The sequence below is a fragment of the Eucyclogobius newberryi genome, unplaced genomic scaffold (assembly GCF_026437365.1).
Source record: "Eucyclogobius newberryi isolate DKJ021-1_F unplaced genomic scaffold, fEucNew1.0.hap1 SCAF_29, whole genome shotgun sequence".
NCBI classification, from domain to species: Eukaryota; Metazoa; Chordata; class Actinopteri; order Gobiiformes; family Gobiidae; genus Eucyclogobius; species Eucyclogobius newberryi.
This window is the reverse complement of record NW_027315934.1, coordinates 193,457-220,906: the sequence shown is the minus strand read 5'-3', so window position 1 is coordinate 220,906 and position 27,450 is coordinate 193,457. Positions and strand designations below refer to the sequence as shown.

Genomic DNA, 27,450 nt, shown 5'->3' with positions numbered 1-27,450 from the left:
ACTGTTTTCCATTCATCCAATGTCTAATGTCTGTTACTATGTCAGTCAAGTCTTTGATCGTTGGCGTGGTTGGTGTCGAGCATTTCTTTGTGATGGCCTTTTTCTCTACAGCCAAAAGTATGTTCCAAGGGTATCCATTTATTGTGTCCATGGCAGGAGTGTTGAGGCCCAAGTACATAGTTTTAAATTTGAGTGGGATGGCAAAGTCAAAAACAGTGAGCAATGCCCTGTGAATTTCAGTCCATTATTTTTGAGCAACAGCACAGCCCCAAAACACCTGATAGTGGTTTGCCTGCTGGGTTCTCCAGCAGTTAGCATTTCCTTGTGAATAATGGGCACTTTGACATGGTGTGGTGAAAAAAAACATATTTTTCCGCTTCAGGCATGTGATTATGTGGTCTTCCTCAGGGCTGTTCCTACATTTCCACACTCTTGGTCAGACAAAACCAGGTTAACTTCTCGTTCCCATTGGTTTAGAATATACTTAGCAGAACGTTGTCCAGATTACCAATGCATTGAGATCATTTAGAAATGATTCCCCTCGCAAGTTCTGATTGATTGGTTTCAACAAAGATTACTGTCAGAGGATTATAGTGGTCGTTTCTTTGTTTCATTTCTTGCTTATAATAAGTCCTATAAAAGTCCTGTCTCTCCAAGTCAAAGGATTCCTTCAACACATCAATGCTTTTCATTTGATTTTCTTTTGCAATGCGGTGAAACGTTTACGCCTTTTGTAATCCAGGCGTTGAATCATAAGCTTGGTCATAAGAAAACCAGCTCCAGATTTTAACAGCTTTGTTTAGTTTGTATGCTTTGGTTGGCTCCTTTCAGGGGGTAAGCACAGATTTTACCCAAAGATTCTTCTTGTTTCTGCACTTTTTCAAAAGAGTAGCGCTGCTCTCGGGGTACTCAAGGTTCCACCGAGATTTGAAATAGGATCGCTGGATTCAGAGTCCAGAGTGCTAACCATTACACCATGGAACCGCAGACTCCTCCTTGGAAGGATAACGGTCATCCAAAGCTACAAGTCTTACATCAATCGTCCCTTGCCAAAAAAATGAGAAACAAGGAGTGAAAACAGTGCAAATAATCTTGAAGTGCAGCAATACTTTTCCCTCTCTTAATGCAAAGTGTAGCAGCAGTAAACTTGAGGGAGAAAGGTATGGGTTTGAGGGCTCTTCTTGTGGGCTTTTCTGTCCTTGTAAATATTTTTCATAGACAAAAAGTAGGCATTTCCTGTTTAATAAACAGGCCCTTTGACCAAGGAAGCTGCAGCGCCATAACGATTTCCTGGTTTCCTTACATAATTACATACAGTGGTTACTTCTGGGATTGTATTTCTTGCTTGCTCTGACAAGGTGAGCAGTCGTCCCTGGATGGGCTCGAACCACCAACCTTTCGGTTAACAGCCGAACGCGCTAGCCGATTGCGCCACAGAGACGAGAATCTAGGCATATCCATAAAAGACTTGTGCATCTAATTGCAATAAGAAATGAAGAAAAACTCTGGATTCAGAGCGCTAACGGCTATACCGTTGAACCACACCTTTCTACAGGATGTCCTGTTTTGAAAATAAGTATGACATTTGATCATTGGGATATATCAAAGAGAGCAGCATTGAAGTAGGCAAACTTCTGCTTCATGGTTTCATTGTGTGGTGGTCATCACATCTGCCCTACACGCAGAAGGTCTTTGGTACAACATTCAGCGAAACCAAACATGTTACCAAACATGTTCATGCTAACAATGTTCCAACGAAAGCTTGCTGTTTATGTTTTATAGATCCTTTCCAGGCCATTTATGTCCTGATCTCGCAAAATATCCAATAGACCCAGCATTCCTATTCATTGTATTTTTGAGCAAAGACTAACATTCAGGTACACCTGCCGAAACCCAGGATTGAACCAGGAATAACGTAGCGAGAAAATGAACTAGTTCTGTGTGTCCTTTTTTCTTTTCTTTTGATTAAACATAAAACAATACAGGACACGACCAGGGAGCAAAAATCGTAATTAAAATAACTTAATAGTTACATAAAACATAACATAACATAAAATAAAATAAAAACAAAATCACATTTAAATGAAAATAAGGGTCCTACTTGGTCCAAGTCAATCAAATTAGTGCTTATCCAAATTAAGCCTGAATGTTACTGTTTTCCATTCATCCAATGTCTAATGTCTGTTACTACGTCAGTCAAGTCTTTGATCTTTGGCGTGGTTGGTGTCGAGCATTTCTTTGTGATGGCCTTTTTCTCTACAGCCAAAAGTATGTTCCAAGGGTATCCATTTATTGTGTCCATGGCAGGAGTGTTGAGGCCCAAGTACATAGTTTTAAATTTGAGTGGGATGGAAAAGTCAAAAACAGTCTGCAGTGCCCTGTGAATTTCAGTCCATTATTTTTGAGCAACAGCACAGCCCCAAAACACCTGATAGTGGTTTGCCTGCTGGGTTCTCCAGCAGTTAGCATTTCCTTGTGAATAATGGGCACTTTGACATGGTGTGGTGAAAAAAACATATTTTTCCCCTTCAGGCATGTGATTTTGTGGTCTTCCTCAGGGCTGTTCCTACATTTCCACACTCTTGGTCAGACAAATCCAGGTTAACTTCTCGTTCCCATTGGTTTAGAATATACTTAGCAGAACGTTGTCCAGATTACCAATGCATTGAGATCATTTAGAAATGATTCCCCTCGCAAGTTCTGATTGATTGGTTTCAACAAAGATTACTGTCAGAGGATTATAGTGGTCATTTCTTTGTTTCATTTCTTGCTTATAATAAGTCCTATAAAAGTCCTGTCTCTCCAAGTCAAAGGATTCCTTCAACACATCAATGCTTTTCATTTGATTTTCTTTTGCAATGCGGTGAAACGTTTACGCCTTTTGTAATCCAGGCGTTGAATCATAAGCTTGGTCATAAGAAAACCAGCTCCAGATTTTAACAGCTTTGTTTAGTTTGTATGCTTTGGTTGGCTCCTTTCAGGGGGTAAGCACAGAATTTACCCAAAGATTCTTCTTGTTTCTGCACTTTTTCAAAAGAGTAGCGCTTCTCTCGGGGCACTCAAGGTTCCACCGAGATTTGAACTCGGATCGCTGGATTCAGAGTCCAGAGTGCTAACCATTACACCATGGAACCGCAGACTCCTCCTTGGAATGATAACGGTCATCCAAAGCTACAAGTCTTTACGTCAATCATCCCTTGCCAAAAAAATGAGAAACAAGGAGTGAAAACAGTGCAAATAATCTTGATGTGCAGCAATACTTTTCCCTCTCTTAATGCAAAGTGTAGCAGCAGTAAACTTGAGGGAGAAAGGTATGGGTTTGAGGGCTCTTCTTGTGGGCTTTTCTGTCCTTGTAAATATTTTTCATAGACAAAAGAGTAGGCATTTCCTGTTTACTAAACAGGCCCTTTGACCAAGGAAGCCGCAGCGCCATAACGATCTCCTGGTTTCCTTACATAATTACATACAGTGGTTACTTCTGGGATTGTATTTCTTGCTTGCTCTGGCAAGGTGAGCAATCGTCCCTGGGTGGGCTCGAACCACCATCCTTTCGGTTAACAGCCGAACGCGCTAGCCGATTGCGCCACAGAGACGAGAATCTAGGCATATCCATAAAAGACTTGTGGCTCTAATTGCAATAAGAAATGAAGAAAAACTCTGGATTCAGAGCGCTAACCGCTATACCGTTGAACCACACCTTTCTACAGGATGTCCTGTTTTGAAAATAAGTATGACATTTGATCATTGGGTTATATCAAAGAGAGCAGCATTGAAGTAGGCAAACTTCTGCTTCATGGTTTCATTGTGTGGTGGTCATCACATCTGCCCTACACGCAGAAGGTCTTGGGTACAACATTCAGCGAAACCAAACATGTTCCCAAACATGTTCATGCTAACAATGTTCCAACGAAAGCATGCTGTTTATGTTTTATAGATCCTTTCCAGGCCATTTATGTCCTGATCTCGCAAAATATCCAATAGACCCAGCATTCCTATTCATTGTATTTTTGAGCAAAGACTAACATTCAGGTACACATGCCGAAACCCGGGATTGAACCAGGAATAACGTAGCGAGAAAATGAACTAGTTCTGTGTGTCCTTTTTTCTTTTCTTTTGATTAAACATAAAACAATACAGGACACGACCAGGGAGCAAAAATCGTAATTAAAAGAACTTAATAGTTACATAAAACATAACATAACATAAAATAAAATAAAAACAAAATCACATTTAAATGAAAATAGGGGGCCTACTTGGTCCAAGTCAATCAAATTAGTGCTTATCCAAGTTAAGCCTGAATGTCACTGTTTTCCATTCATCCAATGTCTAATGTCTGTTACTATGTCAGTCAAGTCTTTGATCGTTGGCGTGGTTGGTGTCGAGCATTTCTTTGTGATGGCCTTTTTCTCTACAGCCAAAAGTATGTTCCAAGGGTATCCATTTATTGTGTCCATGGCAGGAGTGTTGAGGCCCAAGTACATAGTTTTAAATTTGAGTGGGATGGAAAAGTCAAAAACAGTCTGCAGTGCCCTGTGAATTACAGTCCATTATTTTTGAGCAACAGCACAGCCCCAAAACACCTGATAGTGGTTTGCCTGCTGGGTTCTCCAGCAGTTAGCATTTCCTTGTGAATAATGGGCACTTTGACATGGTGTGGTGAAAAAAAACATATTTTTCCGCTTCAGGCATGTGATTATGTGGTCTTCCTCAGGGCTGTTCCTACATTTCCACACTCTTGGTCAGACAAAACCAGGTTAACTTCTCGTTCCCATTGGTTTAGAATATACTTAGCAGAACGTTGTCCAGATTACCAATGCATTGAGATCATTTAGAAATGATTCCCCTCGCAAGTTCTGATTGATTGGTTTCAACAAAGATTACTGTCAGAGGATTATAGTGGTCGTTTCTTTGTTTCATTTCTTGCTTATAATAAGTCCTATAAAAGTCCTGTCTCTCCAAGTCAAAGGATTCCTTCAACACATCAATGCTTTTCATTTGATTTTCTTTTGCAATGCGGTGAAACGTTTACGCCTTTTGTAATCCAGGCGTTGAATCATAAGCTTGGTCATAAGAAAACCAGCTCCAGATTTTAACAGCTTTGTTTAGTTTGTATGCTTTGGTTGGCTCCTTTCAGGGGGTAAGCACAGATTTTACCCAAAGATTCTTCTTGTTTCTGCACTTTTTCAAAAGAGTAGCGCTGCTCTCGGGGTACTCAAGGTTCCATCGAGATTTGAACTCGGATCGCTGGATTCAGAGTCCAGAGTGCTAACCATTACACCATGGAATCGCAGACTCCTCCTTGGAAGGATAACGGTCATCCAAATCTACAAGTCTTACATCAATCGTCCCTTGCCAAAAAAATGAGAAACAAGGAGTGAAAACAGTGCAAATAATCTTGAAGTGCAGCAATACTTTTCCCTCTCTTAATGCAAAGTGTAGCAGCCGTAAACTTGAGGGAGAAAGGTATGGGTTTGAGGGCTCTTCTTGTGGGCTTTTCTGTCCTTGTAAATATTTTTCATAGACAAAAAGTAGGCATTTCCTTTTTAATAAACAGGCCCTTTGACCAAGGAAGCCGCAGCGCCATAACGATTTCCTGGTTTCCTTACATAATTACATTCAGTGGTTACTTCTGGGATTGTATTTCTTGCTTGCTCTGGCAAGGTGAGCAGTCGTCCCTGGATGGGCTCGAACCACCAACCTTTCGGTTAACAACCGAACGCGCTAGCCGATTGCGCCACAGAGACGAGAATCTAGGCATATCCATAAAAGACTTGTGCATCTAATTGCAATAAGAAATGAAGAAAAACTCTGGATTCAGAGCGCTAACGGCTATACCGTTGAACCACACCTTTCTACAGGATGTCCTGTTTTGAAAATAAGTATGACATTTGATCATTGGGCTATATCAAAGAGAGCAGCATTGAAGTAGGCAAACTTCTGCTTCATGGTTTCATTGTGTGGTGGTCATCACATCTGCCCTACACGCAGAAGGTCTTGGGTACAACATTCAGCGAAACCAAACATGTTACCAAACATGTTCATGCTAACAATGTTCCAACGAAAGCATGCTGTTTATGTTTTATAGATCCTTTCCAGGCCATTTATGTCCTGATCTCGCAAAATATCCAATAGACCCAGCATTCCTATTCATTGTATTTTTGAGCAAAGACTAACATTCAGGTACGCATGCCGAAACCCGGGATTGAACCAGGAATAACGTAGCAAGAAAATGAACTTGTTCTGTGTGTCCTTTTTTCTTTTCTTTTGATTAAACATAAAACAATACAGGACACGACCAGGGAGCAAAAATTGTAATTAAAAGAACTTAATAGTTACATAAAACATAACATAACATAAAATAAAAACAAAATCACCTTTAAATGAAAATAGGGGTCCTACTTGGTCCAAAGTCGATCAAATTAGTGCTTATCCAAATTAAGCCTGAATGTCACTGTTTTCCATTCATCCAATGTCTAATGTCTGTTACTATGTCAGTCAAGTCTTTGATCTTTGGTGTGGTTGGTGTCGAGCATTTCTTTGTGATGGTCTTTTTCTCTACAGCCAAAAGTATGTTCCAAGGGTATCCATTTATTGTGTCCATGGCAGGAGTGTTGAGGCCCAAGTACATAGTTTTAAATTTGAGTGGGATGGCAAAGTCAAAAACAGTGTGCAATGCCCTGTGAATTTCAGTCCATTATTTTTGAGCAACAGCACAGCCCCAAAACACCTGATAGTGGTTTGCCTGCTGGGTTCTCCAGCAGTTAGCATTTCCTTGTGAATAATGGGCACTTTGACATGGTGTGGTGAAAAAAAACATATTTTTCCGCTTCAGGCATGTGATTATGTGGTCTTCCTCAGGGCTGTTCCTACATTTCCACACTCTTGGTCAGACAAAACCAGGTTAACTTCTCGTTCCCATTGGTTTAGAATATACTTAGCAGAACGTTGTCCAGATTACCAATGCATTGAGATCATTTAGAAATGATTCCCCTCGCAAGTTCTGATTGATTGGTTTCAACAAAGATTACTGTCAGAGGATTATAGTGGTCGTTTCTTTGTTTCATTTCTTGCTTATAATAAGTCCTATAAAAGTCCTGTCTCTCCAAGTCAAAGGATTCCTTCAACACATCAATGCTTTTCATTTGATTTTCTTTTGCAATGCGGTGAAACGTTTACGCCTTTTGTAATCCAGGCGTTGAATCATAAGCTTGGTCATAAGAAAACCAGCTCCAGATTTTAACAGCTTTGTTTAGTTTGTATGCTTTGGTTGGCTCCTTTCAGGGGGTAATCACAGATTTTACCCAAAGATTCTTCTTGTTTCTGCACTTTTTCAAAAGAGTAGCGCTGCTCTCGGGGCACTCAAGGTTCCACCGAGATTTGAACTCGGATTGCTGGATTCAGAGTCCAGAGTGCTAACCATTACACCATGGAACCGCAAAATCCTCCTTGGAAGGATAACGGTCATCCAAAGCTACAAGTCTTTACGTCAATCATCCCTTGCCAAAAAAATGAGAAACAAGGAGTGAAAACAGTGCAAATAATCTTGATGTGCAGCAATACTTTTCCCTCTCTTAATGCAAAGTGTAGCAGCAGTAAACTTGAGGGAGAAAGGTATGGGTTTGAGGGCTCTTCTTGTGGGCTTTTCTGTCCTTGTAAATATTTTTCATAGACAAAAAGTAGGCATTTCCTGTTTAATAAACAGGCCCTTTGACCAAGGAAGCCGCAGCGCCATAACGATTTCCTGGTTTCCTTACATAATTACATACAGTGGTTACTTCTGGGATTGTATTTCTTGCTTGCTCTGGCAAGGTGAGCAGTCGTCCCTGGATGGGCTCGAACCACCAACCTTTCGGTTAACAGCCGAACGCGCTAGCCGATTGCGCCACAGAGACGAGAATCTAGGCATATCCATAAAAGACTTGTGCATCTAATTGCAATAAGAAATGAAGAAAAACTCTGGATTCAGAGCGCTAACGGCTATACCGTTGAACCACACCTTTCTACAGGATGTCCTGTTTTGAAAATAAGTATGACATTTGATCATTGGGATATATCAAAGAGAGCAGCATTGAAGTAGGCAAACTTCTGCTTCATGGTTTCATTGTGTGGTGGTCATCACATCTGCCCTACACGCAGAAGGTCTTGGGTACAACATTCAGCGAAACCAAACATGTTACCAAACATGTTCATGCTAACAATGTTCCAACGAAAGCATGCTGTTTATGTTTTATAGATCCTTTCCAGGCCATTTATGTCCTGATCTCGCAAAATATCCAATAGACCCAGCATTCCTATTCATTGTATTTTTGAGCAAAGACTAACATTCAGGTACACCTGCCGAAACCCAGGATTGAACCAGGAATAACGTAGCGAGAAAATGAACTAGTTCTGTGTGTCCTTTTTTCTTTTCTTTTGATTAAACATAAAACAATACAGGACACGACCAGGGAGCAAAAATTGTAATTAAAAGAACTTAATAGTTACATAAAACATAACATAACATAAAATAAAAACAAAATCACCTTTAAATGAAAATAGGGGTCCTACTTGGTCCAAAGTCGATCAAATTAGTGCTTATCCAAATTAAGCCTGAATGTCACTGTTTTCCATTCATCCAATGTCTAATGTCTGTTACTATGTCAGTCAAGTCTTTGATCTTTGGCGTGGTTGGTGTCGAGCATTTCTTTGTGATGGTCTTTTTCTCTACAGCCAAAAGTATGTTCCAAGGGTATCCATTTATTGTGTCCATGGCAGGAGTGTTGAGGCCCAAGTACATAGTTTTAAATTTGAGTGGGATGGCAAAGTCAAAAACAGTGTGCAATGCCCTGTGAATTTCAGTCCATTATTTTTGAGCAACAGCACAGCCCCAAAACACCTGATAGTGGTTTGCCTGCTGGGTTCTCCAGCAGTTAGCATTTCCTTGTGAATAATGGGCACTTTGACATGGTGTGGTGAAAAAAAACATATTTTTCCGCTTCAGGCATGTGATTATGTGGTCTTCCTCAGGGCTGTTCCTACATTTCCACACTCTTGGTCAGACAAAACCAGGTTAACTTCTCGTTCCCATTGGTTTAGAATATACTTAGCAGAACGTTGTCCAGATTACCAATGCATTGAGATCATTTAGAAATGATTCCCCTCGCAAGTTCTGATTGATTGGTTTCAACAAAGATTACTGTCAGAGGATTATAGTGGTCGTTTCTTTGTTTCATTTCTTGCTTATAATAAGTCCTATAAAAGTCCTGTCTCTCCAAGTCAAAGGATTCCTTCAACACATCAATGCTTTTCATTTGATTTTCTTTTGCAATGCGGTGAAACGTTTACGCCTTTTGTAATCCAGGCGTTGAATCATAAGCTTGGTCATAAGAAAACCAGCTCCAGATTTTAACAGCTTTGTTTAGTTTGTATGCTTTGGTTGGCTCCTTTCAGGGGGTAATCACAGATTTTACCCAAAGATTCTTCTTGTTTCTGCACTTTTTCAAAAGAGTAGCGCTGCTCTCGGGGCACTCAAGGTTCCACCGAGATTTGAACTCGGATTGCTGGATTCAGAGTCCAGAGTGCTAACCATTACACCATGGAACCGCAAAATCCTCCTTGGAAGGATAACGGTCATCCAAAGCTACAAGTCTTACATCAATCGTCCCTTGCCAAAAAAATGAGAAACAAGGAGTGAAAACAGTGCAAATAATCTTGAAGTGCAGCAATACTTTTCCCTCTCTTAATGCAAAGTGTAGCAGCAGTAAACTTGAGGGAGAAAGGTATGGGTTTGAGGGCTCTTCTTGTGGGCTTTTCTGTCCTTGTAAATATTTTTCATAGACCAAAAGTAGGCATTTCCTGTTTAATAAACAGGCCCTTTGACCAAGGAAGCCGCAGCGCCATAACGATTTCCTGGTTTCCTTACATAATTACATACAGTGGTTACTTCTGGGATTGTATTTCTTGCTTGCTCTGGCAAGGTGAGCAGTCGTCCCTGGATGGGCTCGAACCACCAACCTTTCGGTTAAGAGCCGAACGCGCTAGCCGATTGCGCCACAGAGACGAGAATCTAGGCATATCCATAAAAGACTTGTGCATCTAATTGCAATAAGAAATGAAGAAAAACTCTGGATTCAGAGCGCTAACGGCTATACCGTTGAACCACACCTTTCTACAGGATGTCCTGTTTTGAAAATAAGTATGACATTTGATCATTGGGCTATATCAAAGAGAGCAGCATTGAAGTAGGCAAACTTCTGCTTCATGGTTTCATTGTGTGGTGGTCATCACATCTGCCCTACACGCAGAAGGTCTTGGGTACAACATTCAGCAAACCAAACATGTTACCAAACATGTTCATGCTAACAATGTTCCAACGAAAGCATGCTGTTTATGTTTTATAGATCCTTTCCAGGCCATTTATGTCCTGATCTCGCAAAATATCCAATAGACCCAGCATTCCTATTCATTGTATTTTTGAGCAAAGACTAACATTCAGGTACGCATGCCGAAACCCGGGATTGAACCAGGAATAACGTAGCAAGAAAATGAACTTGTTCTGTGTGTCCTTTTTTCTTTTCTTTTGATTAAACATAAAACAATACAGGACACGACCAGGGAGCAAACATTGTAATTAAAAGAACTTAATAGTTACATAAAACATAACATAACATAAAATAAAAACAAAATCACCTTTAAATGAAAATAGGGGTCCTACTTGGTCCAAAGTCGATCAAATTAGTGCTTATCCAAATTAAGCCTGAATGTCACTGTTTTCCATTCATCCAATGTCTAATGTCTGTTACTATGTCAGTCAAGTCTTTGATCTTTGGCGTGGTTGGTGTCGAGCATTTCTTTGTGATGGCCTTTTTCTCTACAGCCAAAAGTATGTTCCAAGGGTATCCATTTATTGTGTCCATGGCAGGAGTGTTGAGGCCCAAGTACATAGTTTTAAATTTGAGTGGGATGGCAAAGTCAAAAACAGTGTGCAATGCCCTGTGAATTTCAGTCCATTATTTTTGAGCAACAGCACAGCCCCAAAACACCTGATAGTGGTTTGCCTGCTGGGTTCTCCAGCAGTTAGCATTTCCTTGTGAATAATGGGCACTTTGACATGGTGTGGTGAAAAAAAACATATTTTTCCGCTTCAGGCATGTGATTATGTGGTCTTCCTCAGGGCTGTTCCTACATTTCCACACTCTTGGTCAGACAAAACCAGGTTAACTTCTCGTTCCCATTGGTTTAGAATATACTTAGCAGAACGTTGTCCAGATTACCAATGCATTGAGATCATTTAGAAATGATTCCCCTCGCAAGTTCTGATTGATTGGTTTCAACAAAGATTACTGTCAGAGGATTATAGTGGTCGTTTCTTTGTTTCATTTCTTGCTTATAATAAGTCCTATAAAAGTCCTGTCTCTCCAAGTCAAAGGATTCCTTCAACACATCAATGCTTTTCATTTGATTTTCTTTTGCAATGCGGTGAAACGTTTACGCCTTTTGTAATCCAGGCGTTGAATCATAAGCTTGGTCATAAGAAAACCAGCTCCAGATTTTAACAGCTTTGTTTAGTTTGTATGCTTTGGTTGGCTCCTTTCAGGGGGTAAGCACAGATTTTACCCAAAGATTCTTCTTGTTTCTGCACTTTTTCAAAAGAGTAGCGCTGCTCTCGGGGCACTCAAGGTTCCACCGAGATTTGAACTCGGATCGCTGGATTCAGAGTCCAGAGTGCTAACCATTACACCATGGAACCGCAGACTCCTCCTTGGAATGATAACGGTCATCCAAAGCTACAAGTCTTTACGTCAATCATCCCTTGCCAAAAAAATGAGAAACAAGGAGTGAAAACAGTGCAAATAATCTTGATGTGCAGCAATACTTTTCCCTCTCTTAATGCAAAGTGTAGCAGCAGTAAACTTGAGGGAGAAAGGTATGGGTTTGAGGGCTCTTCTTGTGGGCTTTTCTGTCCTTGTAAATATTTTTCATAGACAAAAGAGTAGGCATTTCCTGTTTACTAAACAGGCCCTTTGACCAAGGAAGCCGCAGCGCCATAACGATTTCCTGGTTTCCTTACATAATTACATACAGTGGTTACTTCTGGGATTGTATTTCTTGCTTGCTCTGGCAAGGTGAGCAGTCGTCCCTGGGTGGGCTCGAACCACCAACCTTTCGGTTTACAGCCGAACGCGCTAGCCGATTGCGCCACAGAGACGAGAATCTAGGGCATATCCATAAAAGACTTGTGGCTCTAATTGCAATAAGAAATGAAGAAAAACTCTGGATTCAGAGCGCTAACCGCTATACCGTTGAACCACACCTTTCTACAGGATGTCCTGTTTTGAAAATAAGTATGACATTTGATCATTGGGATATATCAAAGAGAGCAGCATTGAAGTAGGCAAACTTCTGCTTCATGGTTTCATTGTGTGGTGGTCATCACATCTGCCCTACACGCAGAAGGTCTTTGGTACAACATTCAGCGAAACCAAACATGTTACCAAACATGTTCATGCTAACAATGTTCCAACGAAAGCTTGCTGTTTATGTTTTATAGATCCTTTCCAGGCCATTTATGTCCTGATCTCGCAAAATATCCAATAGACCCAGCATTCCTATTCATTGTATTTTTGAGCAAAGACTAACATTCAGGTACACCTGCCGAAACCCAGGATTGAACCAGGAATAACGTAGCGAGAAAATGAACTAGTTCTGTGTGTCCTTTTTTCTTTTCTTTTGATTAAACATAAAACAATACAGGACACGACCAGGGAGCAAAAATCGTAATTAAAAGAACTTAATAGTTACATAAAACATAACATAACATAAAATAAAATAAAAACAAAATCACATTTAAATGAAAATAAGGGTCCTACTTGGTCCAAGTCAATCAAATTAGTGCTTATCCAAATTAAGCCTGAATGTCACTGTTTTCCATTCATCCAATGTCTAATGTCTGTTACTATGTCAGTCAAGTCTTTGATCTTTGGCGTGGTTGGTGTCGAGCATTTCTTTGTGATGGCCTTTTTCTCTACAGCCAAAAGTATGTTCCAAGGGTATCCATTTATTGTGTCCATGGCAGGAGTGTTGAGGCCCAAGTACATAGTTTTAAATTTGAGTGGGATGGCAAAGTCAAAAACAGTGTGCAGTGCCCTGTGAATTTCAGTCCATTATTTTTGAGCAACAGCACAGCCCCAAAACACCTGATAGTGGTTTGCCTGCTGGGTTCTCCAGCAGTTAGCATTTCCTTGTGAATAATGGGCACTTTGACATGGTGTGGTGAAAAAAACATATTTTTCCCCTTCAGGCATGTGATTTTGTGGTCTTCCTCAGGGCTGTTCCTACATTTCCACACTCTTGGTCAGACAAAACCAGGTTAACTTCTCGTTCCCATTGGTTTAGAATATACTTAGCAGAACGTTGTCCAGATTACCAATGCATTGAGATAATTTAGAAATTATTCCCCTCGCAAGTTCTGATTGATTGGTTTCAACAAAGATTACTGTCAGAGGATTATAGTGGTCGTTTCTTTGTTTCATTTCTTGCTTATAATAAGTCCTATAAAAGTCCTGTCTCTCCAAGTCAAAGGATTCCTTCAACACATCAATGCTTTTCATTTGATTTTCTTTTGCAATGCGGTGAAACGTTTACGCCTTTTGTAATCCAGGCGTTGAATCATAAGCTTGGTCATAAGAAAACCAGCTCCAGATTTTAACAGCTTTGTTTAGTTTGTATGCTTTGGTTGGCTCCTTTCAGGGGGTAAGCACAGATTTTACCCAAAGATTCTTCTTGTTTCTGCACTTTTTCAAAAGAGTAGCGCTGCTCTCGGGGTACTCAAGGTTCCACCGAGATTTGAAATAGGATCGCTGGATTCAGAGTCCAGAGTGCTAACCATTACACCATGGAACCGCAGACTCCTCCTTGGAAGGATAACGGTCATCCAAAGCTACAAGTCTTACATCAATCGTCCCTTGCCAAAAAAATGAGAAACAAGGAGTGAAAACAGTGCAAATAATCTTGAGGTGCAGCAATACTTTTCCCTCTCTTAATGCAAAGTGTAGCAGCAGTAAACTTGAGGGAGAAAGGTATGGGTTTGAGGGCTCTTCTTGTGGGCTTTTCTGTCCTTGTAAATATTTTTCATAGACAAAAAGTAGGCATTTCCTGTTTAATAAACAGGCCCTTTGACCAAGGAAGCCGCAGCGCCATAACGATTTCCTGGTTTCCTTACATAATTACATACAGTGGTTACTTCTGGGATTGTATTTCTTGCTTGCTCTGGCAAGGTGAGCAGTCGTCCCTGGATGGGCTCGAACCACCAACCTTTCGGTTAACAACCGAACGCGCTAGCCGATTGCGCCACAGAGACGAGAATCTAGGCATATCCATAAAAGACTTGTGCATCTAATTGCAATAAGAAATGAAGAAAAACTCCGGATTCAGAGCGCTAACGGCTATACCGTTGAACCACACCTTTCTACAGGATGTCCTGTTTTGAAAATAAGTATGACATTTGATCATTGGGCTATATCAAAGAGAGCAGCATTGAAGTAGGCAAACTTCTGCTTCATGGTTTCATTGTGTGGTGGTCATCACATCTGCCCTACACGCAGAAGGTCTTGGGTACAACATTCAGCGAAACCAAACATGTTACCAAACATGTTCATGCTAACAATGTTCCAACGAAAGCATGCTGTTTATGTTTTATAGATCCTTTCCAGGCCATTTATGTCCTGATCTCGCAAAATATCCAATAGACCCAGCATTCCTATTCATTGTATTTTTGAGCAAAGACTAACATTCAGGTACGCATGCCGAAACCCGGGATTGAACCAGGAATAACGTAGCAAGAAAATGAACTAGTTCTGTGTGTCCTTTTTTCTTTTCTTTTGATTAAACATAAAACAATACAGGACACGACCAGGGAGCAAAAATTGTAATTAAAAGAACTTAATAGTTACATAAAACATAACATAACATAAAATAAAAACAAAATCACCTTTAAATGAAAATAGGGGTCCTACTTGGTCCAAAGTCGATCAAATTAGTGCTTATCCAAATTAAGCCTGAATGTCACTGTTTTCCATTCATCCAATGTCTAATGTCTGTTACTATGTCAGTCAAGTCTTTGATCTTTGGCGTGGTTGGTGTCGAGCATTTCTTTGTGATGGCCTTTTTCTCTACAGCCAAAAGTATGTTCCAAGGGTATCCATTTATTGTGTCCATGGCAGGAGTGTTGAGGCCCAAGTACATAGTTTTAAATTTGAGTGGGATGGCAAAGTCAAAAACAGTGTGCAATGCCCTGTGAATTTCAGTCCATTATTTTTGAGCAACAGCACAGCCCCAAAACACCTGATAGTGGTTTGCCTGCTGGGTTCTCCAGCAGTTAGCATTTCCTTGTGAATAATGGGCACTTTGACATGGTGTGGTGAAAAAAAACATATTTTTCCGCTTCAGGCATGTGATTATGTGGTCTTCCTCAGGGCTGTTCCTATATTTCCACACTCTTGGTCAGACAAAACCAGGTTAACTTCTCGTTCCCATTGGTTTAGAATATACTTAGCAGAACGTTGTCCAGATTACCAATGCATTGAGATCATTTAGAAATGATTCCCCTCGCAAGTTCTGATTGATTGGTTTCAACAAAGATTACTGTCAGAGGATTATAGTGGTCGTTTCTTTGTTTCATTTCTTGCTTATAATAAGTCCCATAAAAGTCCTGTCTCTCCAAGTCAAAGGATTCCTTCAACACATCAATGCTTTTCATTTGATTTTCTTTTGCAATGCGGTGAAACGTTTACGCCTTTTGTAATCCAGGCGTTGAATCATAAGCTTGGTCATAAGAAAACCAGCTCCAGATTTTAACAGCTTTGTTTAGTTTGTATGCTTTGGTTGGCTCCTTTCAGGGGGTAAGCACAGATTTTACCCAAAGATTCTTCTTGTTTCTGCACTTTTTCAAAAGAGTAGCACTGCTCTCGGGGTACTCAAGGTTCCACCGAGATATGAACTCAGATCGCTGGATTCAGAGTCCAGAGTGCTAACCATTACACCATGGAACCGCAGACTCCTCCTTGGAAGGATAACGGTCATCCAAAGCTACAAGTCTTACATCAATCATCCCTTGCCAAAAAAATGAGAAACAAGGAGTGAAAACAGTGCAAATAATCTTGATGTGCAGCAATACTTTTCCCTCTCTTAATGCAAAGTGTAGCAGCAGTAAACTTGAGGGAGAAAGGTATGGGTTTGAGGGCTCTTCTTGTGGGCTTTTCTGTCCTTGTACATATTTTTCATAGACAAAAAGTAGGCATTTCCTGTTTAATAAACAGGCCCTTTGACCAAGGAAGCCGCAGCGCCATGACGATTTCCTGGTTTCCTTACATAATTACATACAGTGGTTACTTCTGGGATTGTATTTCTTGCTTGCTCTGGCAAGGTTAGCAGTCGTCCCTGGATGGGCTCGAACCACCAACCTTTCGGTTAACAGCCGAACGCGCTAGCCGATTGCGCCACAGAGACGAGAATCTAGGCATATCCATAAAAGACTTGTGCATCTAATTGCAATAAGAAATGAAGAAAAACTCTGGATTCAGAGCGCTAACCGCTATACCGTTGAACCACACCTTTCTACAGGATGTCCTGTTTTGAAAATAAGTATGACATTTGATCATTGGGCTATATCAAAGAGAGCAGCATTGAAGTAGGCAAACTTCTGCTTCATGGTTTCATTGTGTGGTGGTCATCACATCTGCCCTACACGCAGAAGGTCTTGGGTACAACATTCAGCGAAACCAAACATGTTACCAAACATGTTCATGCTAACAATGTTCCAACGAAAGCATGCTGTTTATGTTTTATAGATCCTTTCCAGGCCATTTATGTCCTGATCTCGCAAAATATCCAATAGACCCAGCATTCCTATTCATTGTATTTTTGAGCAAACACTAACATTCAGGTACACATGCCGAAACCCGGGATTGAACCAGGAATAACGTAGCGAGAAAATGAACTAGTTCTGTGTGTCCTTCTTTCTTTTCTTTTGATTAAACATAAAACAATACAGGACACGACCAGGGAGCAAAAATCGTAATTAAAATAACTTAATAGTTACATAAAACATAACATAACATAAAATAAAATAAAAACAAAATCACATTTAAATGAAAATAGGGGTCCTACTTGGTCCAAAGTCGATCAAATTAGTGCTTATCCAAATTAAGCCTGAATGTCACTGTTTTCCATTCATCCAATGTCTAATGTCTGTTACTATGTCAGTCAAGTCTTTGATCGTTGGCGTGGTTGGTGTCGAGCATTTCTTTGTGATGGCCTTTTTCTCTACAGCCAAAAGTGTGTTCCAAGGGTATCCATTTTTGTGTCCATGGCAGGAGTGTTGAGGCCCAAGTACATAGTTTTAAATTTGAGTTGGATGGCAAAGTCAAAAACAGTCTGCAGTGCCCTGTGAATTTCAGTCCATTATTTTTGAGCAACAGCACAGCCCCAAAACACCTGATAGTGGTTTGCCTGCTGGGTTCTCCAGCAGTTAGCATTTCCTTGTGAATAATGGGCACTTTGACATGGTGTGGTGAAAAAAACATATTTTTCCCCTTCAGGCATGTGATTTTGTGGTCTTCCTCAGGGCTGTTCCTACATTTCCACACTCTTGGTCAGACAAAACCAGGTTCACTTCTCGTTCCCATTCGTTTAGAATATACTTAGCAGAACGTTGTCCAGATTACCAATGCATTGAGATCATTTAGAAATGATTCCCCTCGCAAGTTCTGATTGATTGGCTTCAACAAAGATTACTGTCAGAGGATTATAGTGGTCATTTCTTTGTTTCATTTCTTGCTTATAATAAGTCCTATAAAAGTCCTGTCTCTCCAAGTCAAAGGATTCCTTCAACACATCAATGCTTTTCATTTGATTTTCTTTTGCAATGCGGTGAAACGTTTACGCCTTTTGTAATCCAGGCGTTGAATCATAAGCTTGGTCATAAGAAAACCAGCTCCAGATTTTAACAGCTTTGTTTAGTTTGTATGCTTTGGTTGGCTCCTTTCAGGGGGTAAGCACAGATTTTACCCAAAGATTCTTCATGTTTCTGCACTTTTTCAAAAGAGTAACGCTACTCTCGGGGCACTCAAGGTTCCACTGAGATTTGAACTCGGATCGCTGGATTCAAAGTGTGCTAACCATTACACCATGGAACCGCAGACTGCTCCTTGGAAGGATAACGGTGATCCAAAGCTACAAGTCTTTACATCAATCATCCCTTGCCCAAAAAATGAGAAACAAGGAGTGCAAACAGTGCAAACAATCTTGATGTGCAGCAATACTTTTCCCTCTCTTAATGCAAAGTGTAGCAGCAGTAAACTTGAGGGAGAAAGGTATGGGTTTGAGGGCTCTTCTTGTGGGCTTTACTGTCCTTGTAAATATTTTTCATAGACAAAAGAGTAGGCATTTCCTGTTAACTAAACAGGCCCTTTGACCAAGGAAGCCCCAGCGCCGTAATGATTTCCTGGTTTCCTTACATAATTACATACAGTGGTTACTTCTGGGATTGTATTTCTTGCTTGCTCTGGCAAGGTGAGCAGTCGTCCCTGGGTAACACCTCTAATTGCAATTAGAAATGAAGAAAAACTCTGGATTCAGAGCGCTAGCTGCTATACCGTTGAACCACACCTTTCTACAGGATGTCCTGTTTTGAAAATACGTATGACATTTGATCATTGGGCTATATCAAAGAGAGCAGCATTGAAGTAGGCAAACTTCTGCTTCATGGTTTCATTGTGTGGTGGTCATCACATCTGCCCTACACGCAGAAGGTCTTGGGTACAACATTCAGCAAAACCAAACATGTTACCAAACATGTTCATGCTAACAATGTTCCAACGAAAGCATGCTGTTTATGTTTTATAGATCCTTTCCAGGCCATTTATGTCCTGATCTCGCAAAATATTAAATAGACCCAGCATTCCTATTTATTGTATTTTTGAGCAAAGACTAACATTCAGGTATACCTGCCGAAACCCGGGATTGAACCAGGGACCTTTAGATATTCAATCTAACGCTCTCCCAACTGAGCTATTTCGGCTACTTTATCGAATAAATTAGGCAAGGGAGGGAAACGTGTGGCATAACGTAGCGAGAAAATGAACTATTTCTGTGTGTCCTTTTTTCTTTTCTTTCGATTAAACACTCTACACTCTTGGTCAGACAAAACCAGGTTCACTTCTCGTTCCCATTGGTTTATCTTCTTTACCATGAAATCAACTCTTACCTTCTCAAAGCCTTCCCATATGGTCTAGCGGTTAGGATTCCTGGCACTCATCCAGGGGCCAGCCGTGGATAGTGGGCATAGAGCGCCAGCCAATCAGAATGAGCCTGTGTGCCATGTGCCACTGTGATGAAGGCCAACCAATCAGAATGCAGAGATTCGTGTTCGTTCACAAATTCATCTCAAGAAACCAGAGTTCAATTCCTGCTGTGCCCAGAAGAAGAGGAAAGTTTCAAAGGATCAAAACATTAAATGTATAAAGTTTATGAGTTGGTGTGTCAGTTTGCACTTGTTAAAAGGTCAGATCATGAGAAGGACTCACATGCAGCTGCTGGTACTGATTTGAAATTTTAATAAAATCACAAATTGATCACAAATAGTGATTTCTGCTTCACCTTAAGAGATTTACCCACGTCACACCTTCTGCATAAATAAACTTGGAGTGGGTCAGAAAACTCCAGGTGTTTAGTCCGCAGGGGTCAGAGGTCACACTATCACATCTCTAACACTGCAGCACTGAACTGTACTATTGTGTTCAGTTTATGTTCTGCAGAGAAATAAAACAATGACTCATATTGTTAATGATATGATATCTCAATCATTTAAAGAATATTGTTGTATTGTTATATTGGAAAGAAAACACAAAAAAACATGTACTTTTAAGAATATTTATTGACAGGGAAAATACCAGAAATATTAAGTTTAATTTATTTACACTTCAGACAGCATTCATTACTTGACAGTAGTATTTACATTAAATATACAGATATATACAGTCCAGGGAAGTATGTGTGGATGTGAGGACTGTGCGGGGCCTGCTTCAGCACCAGTTTGCAGAACCTGCACGTTCTCCCTGGGGCAGAACCTGCACGTTCTCCCTGGGGCAGGTGACTCCTCTCTCTTCCTCTTCTGTTGCTTCCTTTCCTCCTCTCTCTGTCTTGTGGCCTCCAGCTCCCTCTGGAAGAACTCTGTGTCCACAATGTCCTTAAAGGTGGTGTTTCTTCAGGGCTGCTGCTCAGGGCGTCCTGAGAAAGAGACGGTGATGGTCAGAGCTGTAGGAGACGAGGTGATGGTCGTGGTGACGACAGTTGTCGTGGTGACGACAGGCAGAGTTGTGGTGCTGCCAGAGTGTCTGTGTTTGCTCCAGCTTTTTCGGGCTGATGTTGAGTGAAGATGATGCATTTAATAATTTGATGTGATGATGATGATGTAATGACAAATATGTAGTTTTGTGGTCGGGTGTAGCGCGCTGTTGGCTGATTGGCTCAGGGGCAGTGGAGGGGGAGGCGGCCTGTTGTGACGACTGCGGCTGAAGCTTCACTGGAGGAGGAACTACAGAACAAAACAGATGAATGTTTTAGTGATAAGCAACACGTGTGCACATGAAATACAACACATGACACACATTTAGAACCACTGCACTGGCTGTGAAACTACAGTCAGCATGAAGCATTCATCTGTTCACTCTGTGATGGTTTGACTGAGACAGACACAGACACACATGGAGCATGAAGCATTCATCTGTTCACTCTGTGATGGTTTGACTGAGACAGACACAGACACACATGGAGCATGAAGCATTCATCTGTTCACTCTGTGATGGTTTGACTGAGACAGACACAGACACACATGGAGCATGAAGCATTCATCTGTTCACTCTGTGATGGTTTGACTGAGACAGACACAGACACACATGGAGCATGAAGCATTCATCTGTTCACTCTGTGATGGTTTGACTGAGACAGACACAGACACACATGGAGCATGAAGCATTCATCTGTTCACTCTGTGATGGTTTGACTGAGACAGACACAGACACACATGGAGCTCACTCACTTTGGGTTGTCTCTTCTCCAGGAGCATCAGATGCAGAATGTGTGGGACGAGCTGCATCTGAAACAACCAAAACACCACAATATAGGTTTATGTTTGTTTAGATTATTCTATTAAAATGTCAGACCTGGAGCTGAAGTACTTCCAGACTCGGGCAGAACAAACCTCAGCTCCTGTGGAAGTGGCACTGGAGGCTTAAGGGGCAGCACATCTGCAGCAGCTGAAGAGAGGAAAGAAATATATGATACGTTTGATCAACTTTGATCTTACAGTGAATAAGCAACAAGTAAAAGCTCTTACATCCTGTGGTTCCTCCAGAACAGTTGCTGTAAGAGAAGAAGAAGAATAATGAGTCATATTTAGCTGTTAGTAACAACGCACACTTACATTTGACCTGTTGTTTATATCATAAGTAAGTTTATATTGCTGTTTTATTTAGCAATGTTAGTGTGAATGAGCAGAAGAAGCTCTCACTCATTCATATTGAACACCAGATAATATGACTTACTCTCATCACAGGTGCATGAATTCAGAGCAGGACCTGAACAGGGTCAGGAACAACTGAACTCATGCACAGGACAGAACGTGTCCCAAAGTGTCTTTCATGGCAGGACATCTGTGTGTGAACTTCTGTAAACCTGAGGATGATGGAGCTCAGCAGCGACTGGTGCAGACACGGCTGGAATAAAAGACAAACCTTTTTAACACATGATAAATCCAAAATGGAGCTTAAGCGTTACAGACACATTACACACATCCACGTGTTGTTTGGACGGAGATGCTGAGCATTGTCCTCTCCAGCGCGTCCTCTTCAGCCACTACTAAAGGAAAAGACATGAAATGAAACAGAAGTGACTGCTCCTCTACACGGTGTGACTCTGTGTGACTCCACACAAACCAAGAACACATGATTTATGTAGTTATACTCACCCAAGGGCTCACGAGGAGAGGTGGTGGGGACACGAGTGGGTGGAAAAGAGGACAGGGCAGAGGAGGACAGGAGAGAGGAGGACAGGACAGAGGAGGACAGGGCAGAGGAGGACGGGGCAGAGGACAGGACAGAGGAGGATGGGGCAGAGGAGGACAGGAGGAATTGTTGAGTCATTCATATGGATTTTGGCTCTTGTTTACAGTCTGTTGCTAGGTAACAGTTGTGGAATGTCCTCCACATTAACATGAAGTGAAGGCATTTCCCCCATTGTGGGAAAAAGTCTCTCTTACTTGTGATGAATTGTTGAAGCTACAACTACTTTTATGCACAATAAGAGACAACACAACACACAGATCACGTAATATTGCACCTTATATAAAACTGCACAACTGCAAACCTTTAAATGTAATAAACTTTAACTTCACAGGGCTGAATATCACACAAAACTGACAGAAAAGTCGCGTTTAGTTGTTCAACAGAGACATGGAAGTAGCAGTGACTTTATGTGACTAAAAACACAGTTTCAAAAGTGCAAAACACAAGACGAACTTTACCTGAAAACGTCTTCAAATGCCCGTTATAAATGCCACAAAATACGAGTGTTCTGGGGCAGTAAAATGTCCATAAGAAGGTGAAAACAGGAGCAGATCTAGTGCTAAACTTGTCCAGGTCGCACTGAATGAATGACGTCACTCTGCATTCAAACATGGCGCGCTCTCGCCACAGCGCCGCCGCTGGCCAAAAGTATATTACATCCGTAGTGGTTTAACACTACCATAGGAAATGAATGGGATTCTGTTTAGGGCTGTTTAGCTAAAGAATCCAGGTGGCCCGGGTTCAACTCCCGGTATGGGAATATCTAGTCTGTCCTGCTGGAACACTTGTAGCTGCATTATGTACAAGACTCGCTGTGGTTACGAGTACATTCAAGCTGGACGGAGGTGAAGAGAGGCATAGCAACATGGTATCGATTTGGGCGCAGCATGCGAAAATTCGTAATCAACCTTTAGCTTTTCTATGCATCTATAGACTAGCAGGTTGGTTGGTGTTTCTTTTTGGAGCATTTCTCTTAGACAAAGTGGGTCAGCGGTAGAGCGCATACTTTGCTTCATTTGGGATCAGTCATGTTTTCCAGCAATTCTTGACTGGACAAGCATATCTTGATTTTTTTTTATTGGTCTCACGCTTTCACTGTAATTTTCCAAAGATGCAGTATTGTGGTGGCCAGGTGGTCAAGCTGATGGGCAAGAAATCCATTGGCATTGCTTCATATTTCTTAGAACCCTGCTGGAAACATACCTTTCTCTTCCCCCTGACCAGCAAAGGATGCCACCTGCTTAACAGTGCTTGATTTGTAAATATATAGGTACAGGAACACTTGTGGACTGGGTGATCAGGCCAAAAAAGTTACTGTAACACACAAAAAGTGACGCACATGTAAGTAAAGTAACAATGGGACAAACCTTTGTGTCACAACCAGTCAAATTGGAATTTAAAAAAAAAATCAAGAATTGAATTGTCTATCTGGTCACTGTTTCTGTTCTTTCTATTCTATCTGTTCTGTTTTTGTCCATTCTATCATTTAAGGCATTGTTACGGAAGGGGATGTAGCTCAGTGGTAGAGCGCATGCTTAGCATGTATGAGGTCCTGGGTTCAATTCCCAGCATCTCCAGGCGACACTGTAGTCTTTGCTAATTGCCAGATTACACTGCAGTGAATTTTAGAGACCTTCACTGAAATATTTCAAATCAGCACATGTGGTGATTCAGTGCAAGCTCCCAGTCCCGCATTACCTTTGAACCTTGCAGCACTTATAAAATTCAAACAATATTATTTCATCCATCCACACTACCTGCAGGAAGGTGAGACAAAGTGGCCCATTCAGGCAGCCTGGGCGACATTCCCAACTTCCAGTATAGGTATGTCTCTCCAAACCTGAGCTTAGAATGCTTAGTAAAACATGCTGTCTCCATGAATTCATGGAGAGTTAAATCTGGTAATGTAATTGCGCTAGTTTCAGAAAATAATGTGGGTAATTTTCACTTTCTTAAACACAGTTTAAAGGTGTCTTGTTGTTGTGGCCGAGAGGTTAAGGCGATGGACTTGAAATCCATTGGGGTTTCCCCGCGCAGGTTAGATTCCTGTCAGCAACGTGTGTTTAGCAGCACAGATTTTGAGATTTCGTTCTATTCTATAAACCAGCATGTTTGGTGATGTTTAATTTCGGAGCCATTCTTTCAGAACGAGGGCATGTATGAAATCCTTGTTTCAATCCCCTGCATCTCCATTCAATATTCTGTTGATGGCACAAAGTGAAAAGTGTTGACTCCAGGTCTTGCTTGGAAAATAATCATGACAGGCAAGAGATGGTTATGTAGCTCAGTGTTAGAGCGAAGTCTTTCGTAGCAAGATCCCAGTTCCACATTCCTTTAAAATTAGATTTCATATTTTGAAGCAATTTGAGTCTATTAGACGTATACAGCCCCATGGGCATTACGCACTGGCCTCTTGAACCAGGGATTGTGGGTTTGAGTCCCATGATCATAGCCATTCAGCAGAGTGGCGCAGCGGAAGCGTGCTGGGCCCATAACCCAGAGGTCGATGGATCGAAACCATCCTCTGCTAGATTTTTTTTACTTGCATTATTGCCATTGTCAATCCAAATTAACCAAGCTAGTCAGTAATGTGTTGGATGATGGAAGCCGATCTTCAGCGCAAGCTCCCAGTTCCACATTTGCTTTGAATCTAGCAGCACATTTCTTTTTTCCATCCTATATTGTTATTTCTTTTTTGGGGAAAAGGATAGCCGAGTAGTGAAAGAAGATGTAGGTCAAAAAAGACCCATGAATAGACATTTTGAAGCAATTTGAGTCTATTATGGGTACATAACCCCATAAGCAATATGCACAGGATACTAGCCTCCAAAATCCGGGATTGTGGATTTCAGGTCCATGGTCTAATAGGCTGAGCCACAAGGAAAATACTAATCACTAGACTTGTTGCACGTGGAATGGGCTTATATCTATTACATACAGAACTGTTCCTTAACTCTCAAGCATCAATGAGGCCTTCTTTATACGTCATAAGGCGCTGGTACAGCTAGCAGCCCGGTGTAAACGCTCTCTCTTTTTTCTCACACTTATTGTGCTTTATCTCCTATATTTTGTAAATATAGTTAGTATATTTTTTCTATTTTACTGTAGGATAGGGACACGCGCTGGAATCGTTTTTAATTCAACTGTTTTTGACTTTATTCGGCTGGATTGAGTGTTTTCGTCGTGTCGTGGCGATGTGTCTTGGCTCTGAGTCCCCCGGCTCCGGCCCCGCCCCCCGGCCGGCGCCGTACCGCGTTTACACAAAGGAGGAACTAATGAAACTGCGGAGAACAGTCGTCTTACCTGGAGATCGTCACGTTATCCCGGCGGACATCCTAAGGAAAACGCAACGAAGCAGACGGGCTGGACGTAAACTCCGAGAGAAGAGAGGGACAAACAGGAAGTCGGTTCCCGCCGTAGTCATGGGTAACGTGAGGTCCCTTCAAAATAAAATGACGAAAATAGCGAGCCTCATGCGGTCCCAGAGGATTTATAGGGACAGCAGTGTCTTGATTTTCACAGAGACCTGGTTAACAGCAGAAATGCCAGACTCTATTGTAGGTTTGGACAATTTTCATCTGCTGCGGGCGGACAGAACGAGAGAATGCGGGAAGAAAAGATATATTATCTGCCCCGGGAGTTCTCACATGTGATTTTGATCGCAGTCTATGTGGCCCCGTCTGCCAATGCTCAATATGCTTGTGAAGCACTGCTCTCCTGCACTTGTAGGCTGCAAACACAGCACCCACAGGCTCTCTCCCTCGTCTCTGGTGACTTTAACCACGCTTCTCCCTCTTCTGTTCTACCATCATACAACCAGTATGTTACCTGCCCCACCAGAAACAATAGAACATTGGACTTGTTTTTTGCCAACACCAAGGAGGCTTATTCCTCTTTCCCCCTCCCCCCCTGGGCAGCTCGGACCACAACCTTGTACATCTGGGGCCTGTGTATGAACCCATCGTGCCCATGTGGGACAATAAAGGAATATCTTATCTGATCTGATCTGATCTGATCTGATCTGATCTGATCTGATCTGATCTGATCTGATCTTATCTTATCTTATCTTATTTACCGTTAAATCAACTCTTACCTTCTTAAATCCTTCCCATATGGTCTAGCGGTTAGGATTCCTGGCTCTCATCCAGGTGGCCCGGGTTCAACTCCCGGTATGGGAATATCTAGTCTGTCCTGCTGGAACACTTGTAGCTGCATTATGTACAAGACTCGCTGTGGTTACGAGTACATTCAAGCTGGACGGAGGTGAAGAGAGGCATAGAAACATGGTTTGGGCGCAGCATGCGAAAATTTGTAATCAACCTTTAGCTTTTCTATGCATCTATAGACTAGCAGGTTGGTTGGTGTTTCTTTTTGGAGCATTTCTCTTAGACAAAGTGGGTCAGCGGTAGAGCGCATACTTTGCTTCATTTGGGATCAGTCATGTTTTCCAGCAATTCTTGACTGGACAAGCATATCTTGATTTTTTTTTATTGGTCTCACGCTTTCACTGTAATTTTCCAAAGATGCAGTATTGTGGTGGCCAGGTGGTCAAGCTGATGGGCAAGAAATCCATTGGCATTGCTTCATATTTCTTAGAACCCTGCTGGAAACATACCTTTCTCTTCCCCCTGACCAGCAAAGGATGCCACCTGCTTAACAGTGCTTGATTTGTAAATATATAGGTACAGGAACACTTGTGGACTGGGTGATCAGGCCAAAAAAGTTACTGTAACACACAAAAAGTGACGCACATGTAAGTAAAGTAACAATGGGACAAACCTTTGTGTCACAACCAGTCAAATTGGAATTTAAAAAAAAATCAAGAATTGAATTGTCTATCTGGTCACTGTTTCTGTTGTTTCTATTCTATCTGTTCTGTTTTTGTCCATTCTATCATTTAAGGCATTGTTACGGAAGGGGATGTAGCTCAGTGGTAGAGCGCATGCTTAGCATGTATGAGGTCCTGGGTTCAATTCCCAGCAGGTGACACTGTAGTCTTTGCTAATTGCCAGATTACACTGCATTGAATTTTAGAGACCTTCACTGAAATATTTCAAATCAGCACATGTGGTGATTCAGTGCAAGCTCCCAGTCCCGCATTACCTTTGAACCTTGCAGCACTTATAAAATTCAAACAATATTATTTCATCCATCCACACTACCTGCAGGAAGGTGAGACAAAGTGGCCCATTCAGGCAGCCTGGGCGACATTCCCAACTTCCAGTATAGGTATGTCTCGCCAAACCTGAGCTTAGAATGCTTAGTAAAACATGCTGTCTCCATGAATTCATGGAGAGTTAAATCTGGTAATGTAATTGCGCTAGTTTCAGAAAATAATGTGGGTAATTTC

General features: G+C 41.4%; 15 non-coding genes across 15 annotated transcripts; 5 read left to right on the top strand and 10 right to left on the bottom strand.

Moving 5' to 3' along the window:
* Window positions 1-3,062: 3,062 nt before the first annotated feature.
* On the bottom strand, window positions 3,063-3,134 carry trnaq-cug (transfer RNA glutamine (anticodon CUG)). The gene has a single exon. It is a non-coding gene; the product is annotated as a tRNA-Gln (tRNA).
* Window positions 3,135-3,519: 385 nt separating this feature from the next.
* Window positions 3,520-3,593, bottom strand: trnan-guu (transfer RNA asparagine (anticodon GUU)). The gene has a single exon. It is a non-coding gene; the product is annotated as a tRNA-Asn (tRNA).
* Window positions 3,594-5,215: 1,622 nt separating this feature from the next.
* On the bottom strand, window positions 5,216-5,287 carry trnaq-cug (transfer RNA glutamine (anticodon CUG)). Its single transcript has one exon. It is a non-coding gene; the product is annotated as a tRNA-Gln (tRNA).
* A 2,075-nt stretch (window positions 5,288-7,362) lies between these two features.
* Window positions 7,363-7,434, bottom strand: trnaq-cug (transfer RNA glutamine (anticodon CUG)). The gene has a single exon. It is a non-coding gene; the product is annotated as a tRNA-Gln (tRNA).
* Window positions 7,435-9,510: 2,076 nt separating this feature from the next.
* trnaq-cug (transfer RNA glutamine (anticodon CUG)) lies at window positions 9,511-9,582 on the bottom strand. The gene has a single exon. It is a non-coding gene; the product is annotated as a tRNA-Gln (tRNA).
* A 383-nt stretch (window positions 9,583-9,965) lies between these two features.
* On the bottom strand, window positions 9,966-10,039 carry trnak-cuu (transfer RNA lysine (anticodon CUU)). Its single transcript has one exon. It is a non-coding gene; the product is annotated as a tRNA-Lys (tRNA).
* Window positions 10,040-11,656: 1,617 nt separating this feature from the next.
* On the bottom strand, window positions 11,657-11,728 carry trnaq-cug (transfer RNA glutamine (anticodon CUG)). The gene has a single exon. It is a non-coding gene; the product is annotated as a tRNA-Gln (tRNA).
* Window positions 11,729-12,113: 385 nt separating this feature from the next.
* On the bottom strand, window positions 12,114-12,187 carry trnay-gua (transfer RNA tyrosine (anticodon GUA)). Its single transcript has one exon. It is a non-coding gene; the product is annotated as a tRNA-Tyr (tRNA).
* A 3,769-nt stretch (window positions 12,188-15,956) lies between these two features.
* Window positions 15,957-16,028, bottom strand: trnaq-cug (transfer RNA glutamine (anticodon CUG)). Its single transcript has one exon. It is a non-coding gene; the product is annotated as a tRNA-Gln (tRNA).
* Window positions 16,029-18,984: 2,956 nt separating this feature from the next.
* trnaf-gaa (transfer RNA phenylalanine (anticodon GAA)) lies at window positions 18,985-19,057 on the bottom strand. Its single transcript has one exon. It is a non-coding gene; the product is annotated as a tRNA-Phe (tRNA).
* Window positions 19,058-23,605: 4,548 nt separating this feature from the next.
* trnaa-agc (transfer RNA alanine (anticodon AGC)) lies at window positions 23,606-23,677 on the top strand. The gene has a single exon. It is a non-coding gene; the product is annotated as a tRNA-Ala (tRNA).
* Window positions 23,678-24,076: 399 nt separating this feature from the next.
* trnas-uga (transfer RNA serine (anticodon UGA)) lies at window positions 24,077-24,158 on the top strand. The gene has a single exon. It is a non-coding gene; the product is annotated as a tRNA-Ser (tRNA).
* Window positions 24,159-24,558: 400 nt separating this feature from the next.
* On the top strand, window positions 24,559-24,630 carry trnam-cau (transfer RNA methionine (anticodon CAU)). The gene has a single exon. It is a non-coding gene; the product is annotated as a tRNA-Met (tRNA).
* A 1,576-nt stretch (window positions 24,631-26,206) lies between these two features.
* On the top strand, window positions 26,207-26,278 carry trnae-cuc (transfer RNA glutamic acid (anticodon CUC)). Its single transcript has one exon. It is a non-coding gene; the product is annotated as a tRNA-Glu (tRNA).
* Window positions 26,279-27,019: 741 nt separating this feature from the next.
* Window positions 27,020-27,089, top strand: trnaa-agc (transfer RNA alanine (anticodon AGC)). The gene has a single exon. It is a non-coding gene; the product is annotated as a tRNA-Ala (tRNA).
* Window positions 27,090-27,450: the final 361 nt, after the last annotated feature.